The sequence below is a fragment of the Narcine bancroftii genome, chromosome 3, assembly GCF_036971445.1.
Source record: "Narcine bancroftii isolate sNarBan1 chromosome 3, sNarBan1.hap1, whole genome shotgun sequence".
Lineage (NCBI taxonomy): Eukaryota > Metazoa > Chordata > Chondrichthyes > Torpediniformes > Narcinidae > Narcine > Narcine bancroftii.
Window position 1 is genome coordinate 71,398,994 of NC_091471.1, and position 13,099 is coordinate 71,412,092.

The window sequence follows — 13,099 nt, forward strand, 5'->3', positions numbered from 1 at the left end:
ACATAGTTGAATAATTTTCTACCAATCAGGCCAGAATTCCCATTTGAATGAATGGAGTTTAGCTGGTTGCAGTGAACTGGAATTCACTGTCTGTGTGTTGTTCAGATGACTGGCTCCTCCCCTCCCTCACCTACCCAATATAAACCCTGGTTTTCCCGCCTTACTTCAGATTCACCTGAGGACTCTTGTGTCTACCGGCCATTGATTGTAAGCTATTAAAAGCATGTTTGTGCATTCAGTCGCACTACAAATTATAATAGCTTAACTTTGAAACAGATGGAAGCCCTGCTGAAGCCAGAACTGCTCCAGATCGAACTTCAATCCCCTGAGGCCTCGGAGGAGTTCACCTACTAGCTGAGTGCTTCCAGTCCTACCTAACTGCAACACGATATGTCTTCAACTCAGATAGTCTCCAGAGATCGGCACTTCTCTCTCAAGTCAGCCCCAAAGTGTATGCTGTAAGACTCTACAAGTCGGCTGTAGAAGGCCTGAAGGCCCGCTATATGAGGCCCCAAAATGATGTGCTGGCGAGGCACCGACTCTCTTAACATCGGCAGCATCCAGATGAGTCACTGGACGACTATGTTCTTGAACTGTGGCCCTTGACCAAAAAATGCCACTATGAAAAAGCGACGGCCCAGCTGAGAGAGGAGGAACAAATCCAGGACACCCTCGTGTCAGGAGTGAGGTTGAAGTATGTGGGGCAGCAACTGCTGGAGTTGGGGAAGAAAGATCTGGCCTGTGCCCTGCAGTTGATGAAAGTGCTCAAGCAGGCCCAACTGGGAGCTGACGACCTCACGGGCAAAAGCGGTGCCTTTTCAGAGGACAAGGTCAATGGGGCACCCGTGACCCCCAAAACTCCAGTGCCGACCATTACGGCCACACACGACAAGGGATACTACTTCTGTGGACAGGCACAGCACCCCCACACCCAACACCCCTTGATGGACTCCATGTGTGCTGGATGTGGTAAGTGAGGACACTGGATGAAAGTCTGCCAAGCTAAAGGGAACCCAAAGAGGGCAACTGCATGAGCAACCACTGAATCATTGCTCGACCCATGCCCGAGTCCTGAAGTACCAACCTCCGCCTCACTGTGCTGTTCGCCACCAGCATCTTGCTACATCTCATGGCGGGACCTACCACCGGAATTGAAGTAATGCAGGAAGACATGGTAGCCATCTTGTCGCGCCTCGAGGTTGGCGCCACCTAGTCCTTTGTCAGATCAAGATGGAGGGCAGCCATCTTGCCACGCCTCATGGTTGACACCATCTTGTCTGCCCGCAGACCAAGAGTAGAGAGTCAACATCAGCGTCGGGGGGTGACAGGGTTTCTGGAGCACTGGCATTGGTCATCCTGGTAAAACCTCACCAATTGAATAACTCGACGATGGAGGTGAGGGCAAATGGACATTTGACTGATTGATTAGTAGACACTGGCTGCAGAAAGCTTTATAAACTCTGCAATGACTCTGCGGTAGAATTTAAGAGTGTACCCGACAGACTATTGTATTTTCCTAGCTTCACATTCACACTCTGCGACAATTCAGTGGTATTGTGTAGTACATCAATCTGTAAAAGCGGGAGGGGGGGAATTTTGTTCGATTGTATGTACTGAAAGATTTGTGTGCTCCTGTGTTGCTGGACCTGGACTTCCTACGTCACCTTAAAAGCGTGACCACAGAGTACTCTGGTCCACTCCCTCCAATCACAGTGCAGAACGGAAGGTCAAAAAGACGGACTCCACATGCAGTCCCTCCACACTAAATATTGATCCCCCCTCACTGTTTCTGAACCTGACTCCCGAATGCAAACCAGTAGCTACAAAAGCAGGCGATACAGTGCAAGGGATCCGGAATTCATCAGAACCGAGACACAATGGCTGCTCAAGAAAACATCTTTGACCCCAGCAACAGCCCATGGAGAACCCAGGTGGTAGTCGTGAAAGGGGAAGAAACGTCCAGGCTAGTGATTGACGACAGCCAAACAATTTATCATTTCACACTCCTGGACGTGTACCGCCCCCCCTCAAATTTCGGACATGGTAAACTAAATTGTGCAGTTTTGGGTCTATTTGACCATCAACCTGAAAGCTGCATTGTCCGTTCTGAGGACCATCCTTACACAGCATTTGAGGCAGATAGACGGCTCTATCAGTTCCGGAGGGTCACTTTTGGTATCACCAATAGGGTCTCGGTCTTCCAGAGGCAGATGGACAAAATGGTCAATGAGTACGGATTGAGGGCCATCTTCCCTTATCTCGACAACATTACCATTTGTGGACACTCTCTGGAAGACCATGACACCAACCTTCAGAGGTTTCTCCACATGGCCAAGGCCCTTACGTATAACTCCAGTAAGTATGTATTCCAGACGAAATGTCTGGCAATCCTGGGCTACATATTGGAGAATGGCAGCATTGGCCATTCAAATGTTCCCCCTGTTAGACCTCCCGATCCCAAGGACGATGAAGGCCTTAAGGAGGTCCCTGGACTTCTTCTCCTTCCTTGCCGAGTGGGTCCCTCACTACACAGATAAGGTCCACCCCCTCTTAAAGTCCACCTCTTTCCCATTGTCGGCCAAAGCCCAGTCGGCTTTCAACTATGTTCGGAGCTACATAGCAAAGGCCACCAAGCATGCGGTGGACAAGAATGCACCCTTCCAGGTGGAAAGCAATGCCTCTGACATAGCTCTGGACACTACCCTTAACCAAGCGGGCAGACCAGTTGCCCTTTTCTCCCGCACCCTACAAGGCCATGAGCTTCGGAACCCATCTGTGAAAAAAGAGGCTCAAGCCATTATAGAGACCATCAAGCACTAGAGGCATTACCTGGCCAGCAGAAAATTTACACTGCTCACTGACCAGTGATCGGTGGCATTTATGTTTAATAATGAAAAGGGAAAAAATAAAGAATGATGAGATCACTAGGTGGAGGATCAAACTCTTCACCTTTAACATAGCATACAGGCCAGGTACTCTCAATGAGCCTCCAGATGCCCTGTCAAGAGGAAGCTGTGCCTCTGCACACACCACCCATTTGCAGTCACTCACGATGATCTTTGCCACCAAGGCATCACCCGCATGGCTCATTTCATCAAGGCACCCAACCTGCCCTAATTTGTTGAGGACATCATGGAGAGGACCAGGTCCTGCCAGATCTGCACGGATGCCTGATAAAGGCATCCCGCCCCTTCGAATGACTCAGTGTTGATTTCAAGAGCCCCCCCCCCCACCACCTTCCACCAATGGAAATGTACTTTCTCAATGCCATCAACGAGTATTCATGTTTTCTATTCGCCATCCCCTGCCCAGATCCCCACGGTGATCAGGGCCTTGCACTCTATTTTCACCCTGTACTCCTCACTTGTCTCCGAGTGCATTCAGTCGTGCTACACTGGTATGAGATTGGAGAGGTACATTCCCAACTTATTGCTAATTTGGCTCCAAATGGTAAACAATAAGATTGATAGCCACACACAATGGTTCAAAATTTTAAAAAGTCCATGCTTTCAAATTACTAAGTGATTGAGCTCCAACATAAATTACTTCACAGAGCACAATTGTGACCTTTCAAAATGCATGTGATTTATAAACTGCCAGATTCACATGGACAATGTAACTGCAGATGGAACATGAAGAGATTATAACAAACATAAGTTAATAATCAACACCAAATTGGCAAGTTTCCTGTGGAATTAACATTAGGAATGAACCATGCTCAGGAAAACATGGATTCCTGCAGAGTTTTAATGATTGTCGAGAGATCAAGATTCACTTCCACTTACTGCCATGTACACAAAACACACAACTTCTTCTCCTTTGCCCTTTTAAGACATAAAAAGTTGTGCCATTTGGTCCATCTCCACTATCAACAAGAAAGACAAACAAGAGGAGAGGAGAGACCTTTCAGAGGCCTCATGGCCTTTGATTTCTCTGTAGCTACATGGCCTTCTGTCCAGTCCAGGAGTGTACCTGAGTTTAAAGTATCAAATTCCTAGTTCTAAACACCCGATACAATTGAAGACCTGTCTGCACACGAGGCCCTTCAGGTGCCCAGCACCCTTACAAATCCAGTCCCGATACCTCGTTCCCATATGTTGGTCACCCGCAGCCCACGATCTGGTGTGAGTCCATTGAGCACCACACCCTGTGCTGGTCCACTGCTGAGGTTTCCTACCATGATGGGTCCTCTCCCAGATTTCTCCTTCTCAGCAAGAGGTCAGTGAGATGAGTGTTTGGTGCCTTGCTACAGTCCGTGCTTTATTGGAGCCTTCAACCCTTGAACATGGGAACCACCTCCTTAGGTGTCAGACTCTGTGAATCTTCAACATAAAAAAAATAACTCCACCAGCCTCATTCTATGCACAATTCAAATCTGCACCAGGGCCATTAGATGAGATAGCTGGGCAGTAGTACCCCGCAGAGACCACGTCTCCACAACTCCATTCTTCCTGCGTCCACACTAGCAACAGCGCTGATGTTTCAGCAGCAGTGCTGCCATCTTTTGTGTAAAATAAAGGGTCAATTAACTCCATCCTGGTGGTTTCAGGCTTTTATGGCCTCCAACTCATCGCACAAGAGGGGTTTGAGCCCTCCTTCTCCCTTTGCTTTGCCTTGTGTCAATTCTCCTGTCCTCCATTTTCACCACTGCTGTCTCTGTTGCCATTGTCGTCACCATTCCCGTCGCTTCTGCTTGTTGTGCCACCTGACCCAACGGTGGATTGGCATGAGCCCCCTTCCATAGGCCATGGGACAGTTCCAGACAGTGGAGAGAACAGCCGAGGACATGGCAAGAAAATTGGATAAAGTGCAAAGTGCCCTCTCGGGCTTAACAGGGAGAATAGCAGAGGTTGAAGACAGAGTGGGTACAAATGAGGGTGGAAGATGAACTGAATGTGTTGGTTAGGGAGAGTGAATGCACATGGAGAATGTTGGATTTTCTGGAAAACTAGAGTTAGAAGAATAATATTGATGGAGGGCATCGAGGGGAAGGATCCTGTGGGGTTTTTTCAACACTGGATCCCTGAAGTGCTAGGTAGAGAAACCTTGAGAGAGATGGTAAAGGTGGAAGGAGCACATCAGTCACCGCTTCCAAAAATGGTGCCCTGAGGAGAAGCTCCACTCTGTCCTGATTAAACTGTTGTGTCACCAGGATAGAAAGAAAATTTTGGGGGCGGCAGGAGTGGCTGCTAGAAAAGTGGGGAGGGGGGTAATGGAGCAAGAGAGGTATAACTTTTTTTAAACCTCAATATTAATGCAGTGCTTTTGAAGCACTGTAAAGAATTTGAACCAGTCAAAAGGCTGGTAAAACAGAAGGGATATGAGTGTTTCTTTCAACACCTAGCCCCTGTGATATTTCAGGGGGTGGGGGGTGGGGAGGAAGTTCTTCAGGAACTTGAAAAGGCACAGCATTTTGTGAAAGAGCTGCCAGCTCTCTGGTGGGGGGGATCAGGGAATAAAAATTAAAACAGGGACTAATGTATTTTCTGTAAATAACTGTTGTAAAATGAAATGTACTTTGATATAAATATATGTAAATAATGGTTTTATGTAAAAGTATTGAAAATGAGAAATGGGAAGGGATTTGAGAGGACTCTGGGGTCTGAGAAGCGGGGAACCCACTGTGAATAGTAAGAGAAAAAGCCAAGGCACCTGCAGAGGGCTTTGAGCCTGGGGGGGGAGGGGCAACTACATTAACAGGCGCATTCGTTCTGGATCTGGGTCGATGACACCATGTGCCATAATATACCCCAGGATGGCAAGGCAGGTGGTGCTGAACACGCACTTCTCTTTGTTGTAAGTGAGGTTCAGCTCCTCGGCCGTCCAGAGAAATTTCTCTAGGTTGGCATCATGGTCCAGCTGGTCGAGGCCGCAGATGGTGACATTATCCAGGTACGGGAATGTTGCCTTTAGCGACTTAACCATCCAATCCATCTTCCTCTGGAAGACGGAGACCCCATTCGTGACCCCAAACGGAACTCGTGCACCTCAAAGGTGGTATAGAGCTTGTCCCATGGGTGGATAGGGAGTTGGTGATAGGTCGAATTCAGGTCAATTGTGGAGAAGACCTGGTAGCGAGTTATCTCATTGACCATGTCGTCTATCCTTGGTAGGCGGTAGGCCTCCAGCTGGGTGTACCGGTTGATGGTCTGGCTGTAGTCTATGATCATCCTTGGCTTGCTTCCCCCTTTGACCACTAGGATTTGGGCTCTCCAAGGGCTGTTGCTGGGCTCTATGACATCTTCCGCCAGAAGCCGCCACACCTCCACCCCGCTAAAGTCTCTGTCCACGTGCAATAGCGCCTACTTCTGGTGGCTATCAGCTTGCAGTCTGGCGTGAGGTGTGAGAAGAGTGCAGGAGGGGTGATGCGCAGCATGGAGATGCCACAGGTTGGCTGGAGCTGGTTGGACGGTGTGCTGTGGAGTGTGAGTGGAGGTAGTGGACCCCGAAGGTGAGGGTGACGCTCTGCAGGTGGCATTGGAAATCTAAGCCCAGGAGGACTGGGGCACAAAGTTTGAGCATGACCAGGAGCCTGAACCCAGTGTATGCCTCTCACCCCACCCCCCACAACAGTCAGATCATCTGAACAGCGCCCGAGGATATTGATAGTCAGGTCCTTGGCGGTGAAAGTGATAGAGAAGGTGGTGGGGTGGATTTTTAGCTTTAGTGAGTGGGCCACACTCGGGTGAATGTAACTCTCAGTGCTGCCACTGTCGATTAGGCACTTTGTTATACCTGTCCATTGATCTTTACGTCCATCATGGAGCACCCGAGGTCGTGAGGAATGTTCCTGGTCAGGGTAGTGGCTGCTAGGACCATGTCAGGGTCTGAGTCATCGTTCCCCGATGGTGAGGCATGTTGTGGTCATCGGTGTCCTCTGCAGACATCGTGAGAGGTGAGTGTCGATCAGTGGTGCTCTCCGTAGTCGTGGGGTGCGGTTTGTGGCCGTTTGTGGCAGTTAGCATTGGTTAGTGGTGGCCAGAGGTGTGGGGTGCATCGGTAGGGTGGCCTGGTCAGTGTTCGTGTTGACCATGTCATCATTGGTGGAGGCCTGGGAGGGCCTCGGGTTGATGGCGTCTGCGCCTGTCCGGCCCAAGATGGTGGCGCCGCGTGGGAGGGTGAGGCATGGCTGGCCTTCTTCCCTGGCTGTGCTTGGTGCACCAGGGGAAGTGGCGTCACACCGCTGGCTGTCAGGGAGGATAATGTCATCGTGGCTGGTGGAAGTGAAGTCATTCTGTAGACCAGAAGTGACGTCGTTGTAGTCTTCGAGAGGTGGCACTGGCGAGAGCGGGGGCTGGTCCGGGCACATGGCGTGCACGCAGCGATCATTGCAGCCGAGGCCGGAAGTTGGCCCACCAGTGTTGGGGAGGCAGCAAGTGGCTGCAGGGCAATGGCGTCGCCATTGATCTACCGGCTGGCTTTGAGAGACATACTTTGGCGAAGTGGCCTTTCTTGCCACATCTTGAACAATACTGGTTTTTGGCTGGGCAGTTTTGGCACGATTGATGATCAGATCCACACCGGGACCCACAGTACTTACATGGGTGTTGGGCGCCCACAGCAGTGATGTTTTCTTCTCCAGCTTGATCTAGAGCCACAGCAGCCGAATGTGCTCACCACGCGGAAGCCTGAGGAAGCCTGGAATCGAAGGCTATGGTGTCCACAGCCTCCAGGGTTCAGACTATCTCCACTGTTTTAGCCACGGAGTAGATATTGTCCTCCAGCAGCTTCTACCTGACGCCTCTCATGCGTATCGCTCAGACGTAGACGTCTCTGATCAGCCTTTCAACCTCCCTTTCATTTACTCTGGGTTTAGCCAGACAAGTTTGGGCCAACTCACACAGAGCTCCCAGGTAAGATTCAGCCGTTTCCCCGGGTAGTTGGGCTCGGATACTCAGGAGGTACTTTGCAAAGACCACATTTGTGGGAGGTTTATGCATGTTCTAGAGGGTGTTCATCGCTTCCAAGTACCTGGTGCAGTCTTTGAGTGCCTGGAAGGCTCGGGGATCCAGCTTTGATCAGAGTAAGACGAGCCTCTTTCGATCACAGTTCAGGATGTGTGCATCGATGATCGTTTCGCCCGTGTACTTCCAGATCTCGAAGTGTGTTTATGCTTCTGGGTGGTGTGGGCCGATTTCGAGGCTCCCGGCGCTCAGGATCTTTTCCATAGCAGCTTTAAGAATTTACGTCAAATAAATTGTGGTGCACTGTCAATCAGAAGCAAACACACAAAACCAAAAGACTGTACAACAGGCTTTATTCGACGTAAACTTCCACAGAACCAGCTGTGAGTAGTATCACTGTAAACTCTGAGAATGTCTTTGAAGGGCCGGCTCAGACTTATATCCTGGAGGGTGATTGACATCCGACCGGGTGGGGCTTGGTCTATCCTAGTCGGCTGATTGACAGCCGGCCAGGTATTGCCTTGTCCCCATGCTCTTCTGCAGGTACAGCAGTTTCTCACTGCAGAAGGCCAGTGGTGTACCACCACACTATGTGCCTCCTAAAAGAACATCTAATGCCAGTTGATTTTGTAAGGCCATGGTTCTTACATCTACCACTTCATTTGTGAGTTGACGAATCTGAGTCTTTGTGCTTTCCTCAATTTTTGCAGTGTCATTAGCCAGTCTTTCTAAGGCATTCACCATTTTAATTAATTCTCATGCAGCTGTTCCTGTACCATAGTGGGGCAAGAGAATCAAAAAGCCGCTTTCAGGTGTTCTGATAGAAGATTAGGTGCCTGCAGGTGTGGCTAGAGGAGTTCAGCTAGCACGTTTAGGTGGCCACGGAATGGATGGCTTTCTGCCACCTAAACACGCCAGCTGACTGCTAGCCGCCTAGCAGTGAAAGCCGGCTATTCCAGACAGGTGTCTAGTCCTGCCCACGGTGACCTCACGTCATAGCAGCACGCCAAGGCATGCCTGACAGACAGCTTAGGCATGACTTGACTCCCTCTTCTGGTCACCCCCCCCACCCTCGCCCGCCCGATTCCCTTTGCCGCTGCCAGATCCCCCCACCCTCGCCCACCCGTCTCCTGCTGCCGGATCCCCCCCACCCTCACCCACCTGATTCTCATTGCCACTGCCGGTTTCACCCTCCCATCCTCGCCCGCTCAACTCCCGTTGCCACTGCTGGCTCCCCCCCACCCTCGCCTGCCCGACTACCGCTGCCGCTGCTGGTTTCCCCCACCCCCACCTGCCTGACTCCCGCTGCCGGTCTCCCTCCCCGAAGCGGCAGCGGGAGTCGAGCGGGTGACGGTAGGGGTGGAGAATGGCAGCGGCAGCGGGAGTCAGGCAGGTGAGGGTGGGAGGGAAACCAGCAGCGGCAACAGGAGTCAGGTGGGCGAGGGATCCAGCAGCAGGATTCGGGCTGGCAAGGGTGGGGGGAGAGAATGGCAGCAGGAGTCGGGCAGGTGGGGGGAGGGGGCGACTGGCAGTGGCAACGGGAGTTGGGCGGGAGAGGGTGGGGGGTGGGGGAACCGGCAGCGGGAGAGGGTGCAAAATAAAATTTGAAGAAGTCTCCTTTAGTCTGGCTTCCTTGTCTCAGTCGATGGCTGACGACATCACCGCGTCGTCATTATCCTGCCCCCTAGCAGCCCGGCCGTTTTCAGCTGCCACAATCGATACTCTGAGCAGGATAGTTATATTTCTCGGAGAAGGTTTAGGTGAGTAACCCTCCTGGCCAGCTTTTCCGGTTTCAGATATCTTCAAAGTGTCTTATTGCTGGGACAAGATATGTCAAATAGTAACACCCTTGCCAGTCTTTTGTTAACCATAGATAACCTTTAAGTCCATCAGATCAAGTGTCAATCATGGTGTCATTAAAGAGATATCCAAACTGGCCTTTATGTTATTGCAATGAACTGTCCCTGTTATGTTTCTGTTGCCTTTACATATACAGATGTTTCCCTTCATTAACTTATTTAATTTAAGAGATGTGGGTTGTGCAGACCGATTATACTGAGGTTTATACCATCCCCAAAATAAATGACTTTTGCAATTTGATAAGTACCCTCTATATGTCCAAATGTATCTAAGATGTTTTTTTCAAATTAAAGTGACATCTCCAGGCCAAATGTTCCATGTCATTAAGGGGTATAGCCAACATAGGAATCCCCTGTGCACTATGAGTTGGTAACTGGGAACAGGTGCAACAGTGAGTTATGTTCAGAGTTTCAGCATACATTAAGGACATGTGCAAATATGTGTTAGCATACCACTCGCATTTAATTGAGATTAGGCTTCTTTTCTTCTTCCATTATGTCAGGCATCATCAGGGTGTCCAAAACAAGACATAAAATTGTTTTAAGTGTACATGTTTGCTATTTAAGAGTCTGATTGGAGCTGTTGCCTGTTATCTGGTGCAGCATATTTTCCTGTTTTAGGGCTGATTCATTTCCAGTCAGTGTGGTGAATGCAACATGGTTGGTCTTCAACTTTCACTGCTTTCAGAGTGGTAAGTAAAACCTGGAATGGATCCCTCCATTTAGGTGCTAACTTCTTCCGTTCCCAGTTCCGGATCAGAACATAGTCTCTTGGCTGGATACCCGGGCAGTGTCATCTCACACAGATCATCCTTCCTCTGGTTATCTCGCACCTGTCGATGTAAAGTCTCAAAAAATTTCAATTAGTTGCTGAACATAACTAATCATTCTCTGACTCAAAGCACGGAAATCCAAGGAAGCTTCTATATTCTTTACAGCTACCCAAGGAGTATGTAATGCTTTCTAAATAAAACTTCAGCTGGTGTTAAGTCAGTAGCATTATGAGGAGCAATTCTCATTTCAAAAAGAGCCAAAGGCAGGACTTATAGCCAATATAAATCTACTAATTTAGCAAGCTTGTTTTTTAAAGTACCATTTGCTCTCTCCACCATACCTGCTGCTTATGGATGATGGGTGCAATGAAACTGCTGTTTAATCCTGAAATGTCTACATTACTCTTAATTTATCTTAGCAGTACAATGTGGACCATCATCAGAGCTAATAATGGTAGTAACCCAAACCTTGATATTACCTCTTGCAGAATAACTTCAACTGCTGTTTCAGCTAAGGCATTGTGAGTGGGTATAGCCTCTATCCATTGACTAAACAAGTCCAATATCACCAAGCCTTGTTCTCCAGGCAATTCAATGAAATCAATCTGTATACATTCAAACAAGCCAGTAGGTAATGTGTCCTCCCTGGCATATTTACAACAGCCTTATCAGGATTATTTTTCTGACAGATGATAACTCAGATGCCTTCTTTTTTGCTACAGCGTATAAATTAGGGTGCCACCATGTCTGTCATGCCACTTTCAGCATTCCTTTCTTTCCAAGATGTGTCATAGTATAAATATAATTAAGCAATACAGGTAAAAATGCATCAAGAATACAAATTTGTCCAGCGGGGGGTAGTCCGTAAATGAGTTTCCTTTTTTAAAAAAAACTTTATTTAAAATTTTCAAATTACATAGAAATATTACATAGAAATAAAACAAAGTAAACTAAACACTAAAAAAGCCCACCACCCTCCCCCCCCCTCAGCCAGCCTCACAAGGGGAGCTAAAAACAAACCATATAGCAAATAATTACAAACGTAAAAACTTAAACTATACAATATTTTACGATATTTCTAAACCCATACACTCCAAATAAGGTGACCATATCTGAACGAAAAATGAATAATTATCATGCAAATTATATGTTATTTTTCCATATAAATGCAAGATCTCAATTCATTATGCCAATAAACCATATTAACTTCTACATTATCTTTCCAAGTAATTGCAATACATTTCCGTGCCACTGGTATTGCTAAACGGACAAAAGCTATATGAAACTTATCCAACTCCAAACCAGTCAGTGAAACAGTATAATCCAACAAAAAATTTCTGGGTCTAACGGTAATTTAATCTTAAATAATTTTTTTTAAAATACTCTAATTTTTTTTCCAAAATGGGTGAACTTTGTCACAAGACCAAACTGCATGTAAAAATGTTCCAGTATGTAATCCACATCTAAAACATAAATCCAAATTACTAAATCCATATTTGTTCAATTTCTCAGGGGTCAAATACAACTGATGTAAAAAAAATTATAATTAACCAAGCTATATCTTACATTAAGTAATTTGGTTACCCCTTCATGACACATAACCTCACAATCCTCCTGAGGTATATCATAAGATAAATCACTTTCCCATTTATTTCTAGATTTATTTAAATTTGGTTTAACCATACCATCTTCTAATTATGCATACATATCAGAAATAAAACCCTTTTTTAATGTATGAGAAATCAAAAACTCAAACTTTGTTAATTTGGGTAGTTTCATTTCCTTTCCATCACAATTACTCCTAAATATTTGTAAGACCATTGTAGTTTTGAAATCAAATTACACTCATCATAATTTCCATCCGAAATTGATAATATTTAACTTTTGTTCCAGTTTACTTTATACCCAGATAATACACCAAATTGCTCCAAACATCTTTGTAAATGCTTCAAAGATTGTTCTGGATGTGTCAAATAAATCAGTATTTATCAGCAAATTAATCTATATTCATCATCTGTGATTTTTATTCCTTTAATATTATCATTTTGTCTAATTGCTTGGACTAACGGTTTAATGACCAATGCAAATAAGGCTGGTGACAATGAACAACCGTGTTAAATAAAATGGCAAAGAAATTTGGCCATTCATCACCACCCTAGAAACTGGATTTTTATATAGTGCCTTAACCCAACCAGTAAAAAAAGGCCCAAAATTAAATGTTTCCAACACTTTAAATAAAAAATTCCACTCAACCCGATCAAGTGCTTTTTTCACGTCAAGCGCAACAACCATTGATTGTTTGGGTTGCTGCCTCGATCCATTGATCAATGTAATCAATCTAAGAATATTATCAGAAGCATGCTTATTCTAATAAAACCTGCTTGATCAACATGTACCATCTGAGGCAAATATTTAGCTATTATTTTATAATCTACATTTAATGAAAAAATTAGCCAATATGAAGCCACATTCAATGGATCTCTATGTTTCTTTGGAATTACTGCAATTATCGTACTCGAACAGGATTCTGGTAATGATTGTTCATCCGTTATTTGTTGCAGAA

General features: G+C 46.7%; 1 protein-coding gene and 1 long non-coding RNA gene across 4 annotated transcripts in view; one reads left to right on the forward strand and one right to left on the reverse strand.

The window, feature by feature from the left end:
* The window catches only part of LOC138757242 (uncharacterized), a 1,106,005-nt gene that overhangs the window by 1,045,085 nt on the left and 47,821 nt on the right, over nucleotides 1-13,099 (reverse strand). The gene's annotated exons all lie outside the window — the stretch shown is intronic.
* LOC138757240 (urea transporter 2-like) overlaps nucleotides 9,618-13,099 on the forward strand; it is a 158,786-nt gene continuing 155,304 nt past the window's right edge. For 2 of the 3 annotated variants that reach the window (XM_069924240.1, XM_069924241.1), the window contains exon 1: nucleotides 9,618-9,664. The gene's annotated coding sequence lies outside the window, so the exon portion shown is untranslated. Of the gene's footprint in view, nucleotides 9,665-10,383; nucleotides 10,456-13,099 lie in introns of those variants that run through there. The other variant, XM_069924242.1, reaches the window with a different exon arrangement.